Genomic DNA, 6,480 nt, shown 5'->3' with positions numbered 1-6,480 from the left:
GCACTAGAAATGAAATTAGGACAGCACTCATGGTAATCTTCTTAATCATTGTCCTGACTTTGAAAGGACTAGACACCATCACACAATACCTACATTCTAAAGAGAGGCTCCTGTAAAGACCTCTCATCTTTTCGGACCCATTGAATTGACTTACAGAAATGTATCTGAAAAGAAAGCACAGATATTGACCCCAGGAGATCAAGGTGGCATGAAACCCTTTGGAAGTTCCAAGGATGAGGATAAAAGATTATAGGAGACACCATCCGTAATTCCCCAATATTCATCATTGGCCAGTTTCCACACTGAGTGACTTAGTTTTCAGTATACACTTTTATAACTGGGTGGTTCATCATATATCATAGTTCTTTTATTTTTGCTATTATTTTACCCTTATAAAATATAGTAACATGTTTATTTTTAATTTATTACATATTAACATATTCCCCATTTATGAATGTGATATTAACCCCCTCCCTTAGAATGAATTTGTTGGAGTAAAAACATTTAATGCATTTAGACAAAATTAATGATGTGAGTGCTATATAGAGATGGGAGATCACCTGAGGACAGAGGAAGCATTCATATTTACATGGGGAATAAAAGAGAAAATTAACTGAGGAGCAGAGACAGGCTAGAAGGCATGGGTGTCTAGAACACAGAAGCAGACAAGCAGCCAGATGGTTATATAAACCCTTTGAATGAGAAATCCTTGACCACAAGGCCTTGTAGCAGAGTTCCTAGGTCAAGGGTGAGGGTGGCTCAAGTCCAAGGTTGATTAGCCTGTTGCCAACCTGGCAGCCTAAGAAAAATGTTATTCTCATGATCTAATGGCTGCCTCTGTACAAAGTCATAATTTGTTAAAGCCTTGGGATAAGACTAAACCACATCACCCTTTCCTTCATCTCCAAGTGTTTTATTATTGGGTGCAGCTAAGGCTTTATACAGGGAGTTCATTCAGATTCTAACAACTCTCACAATGTAAAAGAAAATCCAAGGGGAAAAGAGTATTCCAATAGTATATCAACGACTTACACATAAACAGAAAGAGAAGTGTCCCTCCAGCTCATGTGATACAGGCACATTGCAATTATTGGGCAGATATAAGATCTCATATGGGGTTTGGTAGAATAAACATCACTGACCACTGCTACAAAGGTCATCATATGGTAGGAACAGCGTCAGAAGTTGCAGAAGGAGCAGCCAAGTTCTAGACATGGCCTCTTCTTTTTGCTTGAGTCTCGAATGGAGCTGAGATTTAACTGTACTGAACATAATCCATTCCTATCATTTATGTTTTCTTAAGAAAACTTCTGTTAGTTTCCACAAACCAAACGCCAGTGAGGTTTGCCAGGTTTCAAAGACCAGTCATCTAGGGCAAAAGACAGAATCATTAATAAGTGCAATACATGTTGCTAAATAGTTGGGCACTGTACTAATTGGTTAGGTCAACACTGATATTGTTCCATGTGGACTGAGATGCAGGGAGGAGCTTTCACCTTTTCTCTAAAAAGCAAATGTCTTTCCAGATAAAAGGGAGGACAGACATCAGTTTTGAATCTTTGGTCTCCAGAAATATCATTTAAGGCATTGGGGAAGAGCTCATGATCCCTGGGAACTGTGTTGATACAAGAACTCTTTGAGTATTGGTACAGAGCTCTATTTTTATTTATTTATTTTTTTTTGGTGTTGACATTGGTCTCATCTGGACAAGAGCAGACTTTCCAAATGACCATGGTGAAAAAAAACATATCTGCCTCTTCCATCCACCTCTTTTAAGCCTTCATCCCTGCCCCAATCCCCAACCTTCCGCCAGGAGAATTGATCCTGTAATTGTTTACAAGATCAATGTATTTTTTTTCTCATGATAAGGCTTCCTGTTGTCAGTTAGGACATCTTCCTAGTACATTAAGAGTGAGAAGTAGCTAACAGCCACCACAGAGTAGAAGTTGGCTGTCTCTGGTTGTGTTCCTGCCTTTGAGCTGGAGCTTCTGTGGGATGTTAAGTATTCCCTACTCAAGGCTCAGCCTTAGATTCTGCTGAGTAGTTATGATGCTAGTTTGCTGGGCAGCCAGAGAGATATATTACAGACTGGATAGATACAAAAGATACTGATTAATCCTTTATTTTTTTTTTATAGAATAGAATGCTTTTTCCTTGCCTCCACCCATGGTGGGCCTCCCATGTACAGCTACCCTTGATGTCTTACATGTTTCCATTTCCTTTTATAATATGATAGACATATTGGATTAGGGTCTGTATTAGAATTCCATGTTATTGTTATAACTTCTTTAAAGAGTTTATATCCAGTAGCAATCACATTATAATATTTGGGGGTAAAGCTTCAGCATATAAATTCTAAAGGATACTCCCCTTTATTTAAGTGAACACAAGGGTAAAATAAGTACAGAACTTTAGACTCAATGTATTTAGGTTTCTCAAAGGACATCTTTGAGATAAGCACTCAAGTACAAGAAGTCTGTTTTGAAAGATGGATAGTAGTGGAATAATAATGAGACATAGAGAAAGGAATGGAGTGAATGAAGAACTAATTATGATATTGTTGAGTCTCGTGGGTGACCAGAATTAATGCTGGCAGAAAACTCAGGGAAAAGAGAGTAATTTCAGGTAGAGTAACCAAAGTGGGCCTATATTCCAGTTCCAAGCAGTCACTGGCTGAAAGCTACTATGGTGAGTGGAGGAACATATGCATTCCCCTACCTTCCTACTGGAAATAACTTCACATTAAGTAAATCCCTCCAGATTGCAGTAGTTCTGGGCAGGTGGAAATTACCTAAAAGTCATGGAATTATGTGGTCCCAGGATGCCAGCCAAACAATAACGCCATCTAACACTGGTTCTTTGTAGCTTTCCAGAAGTCACAGAGAGCTGGGTACCTGAAAGGGAGGCTGGAAATGAAAAAGGATGCCTGGGCAAGAGAAGGATGAAGCCAAGACAAAGATTTCTGATCAAGGCTCAAAGTTTAATAATCAACTCTGTGTTTATATAGAGAAAACCAAGACTCATCCTTTGTTTCATCTACATTATGTTGCTTTGTTTCAGCTGGATTAGGTTGCAAAGCACGCTCAGCAGGCAGTCTGCTCCTGTAGGAAATTGCAGGTGAGGCAAGGTGGAAGACCTCCCTCTAGGTAGGTTGGAAGACTCCACCCTAGGTCGGCAAGGTGGGTGGAAGACCAACTGTGGCAAACAAATTAAGGTCTGTTTCAGCTGGTCAAGGCTAGGGGAAGGGCACTGTTCTTATTCTGGGTTCTAGGAAAGGATCTGTGAGGATATTTGTTTACATGCTTAGGGGCAAGTCTAGAGACCACATTGACTAAGTCCCCTGTGGTATCATGCACTAATTGTTTGTGTTTTTATATGGTTTTGTTGGGGATGACTAATGCAAAAATGTAATGGCTGAAACATAGACCTTTAGTTCTTACTCATAGGAAGTAAATATATATATATATATATATATATATATATATATATATATACACATATATAGTTATAGTTATAGTTGTTATAGATCTATTCTCCAGACACAGATGAGGAAATCAGGGTCCTTTTATCTCGTCCATTAGAGTCTCAGAGTCATTGCCCTTGGTTGGCTGTAGAGAATGGCAGGTATGGAGAATGCGTCACTGTATCAGCCTGAAGACAACCTGACTCCGGTTGTTACTCCTACCCTATTGTCATTAACTAATTTCATTTATCCAGTTAAGTGAGTGAAAGACTGATGAATTCTGGCTTCTGAAGGGAAGGTGTCCACACAAAAGTCCATGCTGGGAGACATAAAACAGGAATCTTGAGAGCTTCGAGCTTTCCTGACACCTAGCCACTGCCTCTTTTTGGAACAGGGTTTCTGTCTAGCCCTCTACCTTTCTGATAGGCCCATGGAGCATCTATTGTCCATCCTGACTGTGAGCTTGAAGGATACAGAAAAGGTCAGTAGAAAGTCTAGACACATACTTATTAGGGAAGGGTTATGGAGATCATAGGGAAGACACCTCCGCTGTCTCGCTGTTCAGTAATATATGTGCTTAGTACCCTGCAAAGTTGGTTATTTCCAAACATTTGACACCAGGGCATGGTGCTTGAGAATATAGTTCTATGATCATGCAGGTTTTCCTGATTATTCACTGTTCATATTACATGATGTGGTCAGTCCCTCAGCCACACTGAGCCTCAGATCCACTAATAGAAAGGCAAGGTTAATCTGAGCAGTGATACCCTACATTTCAAAACACTGTATGTTCTCAAGAAGTATCGGCAAATAAGTACAAAGATGGATTTTTTTTCTGGACACTTCATATAGGTAGACTGACACCCAGTCTTTGGCATTTGTGTCTGGCTTCTTTCATTTATCATATCTTGAAGTTCTTCCACCTTTGCAGTATGTTTCTATGGCTCAATAGTATTCTGTACCGTAGACTATCAACTTTTACTAATTGATTCACTGGTGGATAGATTTTGTGCTTTTCTCTTTTGGCTATAATAAGTCAGGTTGTTGTTTGTGGACTAGTTTTTGTATGGCCCCTGTGTTGGAATTTATGTTTATCTCCAGAAAAATTGACAGAATTCTCCCAAAGCAGCCATGACATTAGATGTGTTTCTTTTCATCATGGAAGCCCTTTTAGGCCTCCTTGGTTATATTTATTCCTAGGTAGCTTTAAACTATTATAAATAGAATTTTTTCCTGATTCTATCTCAGTGAGTTGTAATTGGTATATCAAGAAATTGCTAAATCAGCCGGGCGGTAGTGTCACATGCCTTTAATCCCAGCACTTAGGAGGCAGAGGCAGGCAGATCTGTGAGTTCGAGGCCAGCCTGATCTACAGAGTGAGTTCCAGGACAGCCAGGGCTATACAGAGAAACCCTGTCTTGAAAAAAACAAACAAACAAAAAATAAATTGCTAAATCATATATATTATTAGTTGTATGTCTTGTAACTCTGACAAAAGTACTAATTAGAACTAAGAAATTTCTGCTAGAGCTTTGAAGTCTATTTGAGTATAGGATCATGTCATCTGTAAACAGGAATACTTTGACTGCTATGTGCTAACTTTGTACCTTCGAATTCCAAACACCCATATTGACTGAGAGTAAAGGAAATATTTATCATGCTTTCCTTCTAGATATTAGGGAAAATGCTCTCAAAGTCTTCCCATTCAGTATAATGCTGGCTTTGGGCCTGCCCTACAGCCGTTACTATGCTGAGATGTGTCCCTCTCTTCTTAGCAAGATTTTATAGTCTTGCACTTGGTTTTTCTGCACCTATCTTCAGTTATTTACATGCTGTGTTGTGTTCATTGATTTGAGTGTGCTGACCTTGCCTCCCTAAGATCAAACAGCTTGCTTAATGTATTTCTTTTAAACCGTTTTTAAAAGTTTATCTTCTATTTATTTAATTTTTTCACAGGATGTATTTTAATGTTTCTCCCCTCTCATCTCCTTTTCACTTTCCTATCCACCCAGGTTCATGTTTTTCTCTCTCTCTCTCAAAAATTATTCTTATTTTCTTTTAAAATAATTTTATGTTTTTACTTTATGTGTATGAATGTATTGCCTCTATGTATATGTGTGCATCACATACATGCCTCATACCTGAGATCTGAAGAGGGCATCGGATCCTCCTGGAGCCTGGATTATAGGTGGCTTGAGACATGACATGGGAACTGGGAACCAAACTCATGACTCCTACAAGAGCAAGAAATGCTCTTAACTGCTAAGCCATCTGTCTCTCCAGCCCCTTAATGTGTTCTTGAATTCAGCTGTAAATGTCTTGTTGAGAGTTTTATATCTATAGCAAATAAATAGATCAGTCTACTGTTTGGTTATTGTCTCTTCATGTGTTTTGAGTATCAAGGAAAAATCACTTTACAGAATGAGTTTAGTAGTGTTTGTTCACTTTTGTTTGCAGCAAAAGTAAGTTGATGACAATGAAAATGAGTGAAGTTGTTTAGAAGGACAAATCATTACTTGTGGGTGTATATTGATGTAGCACCTTATGGAAATGAAAATAGAGGTTTTTCAAAAGTATAAAGCAGAACTGTATGATCCAACTAAACTGCCCCAAAATATATGCCCCAAAATATATGCCCCAAAATATATGTCCCAAAGATATAAATCTTATCAAGTGATATCTATAGTTCATATTTATTGCTATAGTACTCACAGTAGCTATGAAGTGAGTCAGCTCAGATGCTCAAACACTGACATTCAGATGAAGAAAATGGGGCATAATTACACAGTAGAATTTTATTCAACTATAAAGAAAAATGAAATCAGTATTTTCAGGAACAGTGAACAGAAATGAAAATCATTCTGTTAAGAAAAACTAGACTCAGGAAGGCAAATACCACATTTTTTCTCATACATGGTTTTAGATATTAATGTTTATATTTTTGTATGTATATTGTCATGAATCTAGAAAAGTCCATGAGAGACAGAGAGAGAGAGAGAGAGAGAGAGAGAGAGAAG

General features: G+C 38.3%; 1 protein-coding gene across 5 annotated transcripts in view; it reads left to right on the top strand.

The window, feature by feature from the left end:
- The first annotated feature begins 3,068 nt into the window (after positions 1-3,068).
- LOC110299985 (carboxylesterase 1E) overlaps positions 3,069-6,480 on the top strand; it is a 32,565-nt gene continuing 29,153 nt past the window's right edge. For 2 of the 5 annotated variants that reach the window (XM_021169984.1, XM_021169985.1), the window contains exon 1: positions 3,069-3,146. The gene's annotated coding sequence lies outside the window, so the exon portion shown is untranslated. Of the gene's footprint in view, positions 3,147-3,857; positions 3,945-6,480 lie in introns of all 5 variants that reach the window. The other 3 variants (XM_021169986.1, XM_021169987.1, XM_021169988.1) reach the window with 3 other exon arrangements.

This window comes from Mus caroli, chromosome 8, assembly GCF_900094665.2.
Source record: "Mus caroli chromosome 8, CAROLI_EIJ_v1.1, whole genome shotgun sequence".
Lineage (NCBI taxonomy): Eukaryota > Metazoa > Chordata > Mammalia > Rodentia > Muridae > Mus > Mus caroli.
The sequence above is the reverse complement of the archived record's forward strand: the minus strand, read 5'-3'. Positions and strand labels throughout refer to the sequence as shown.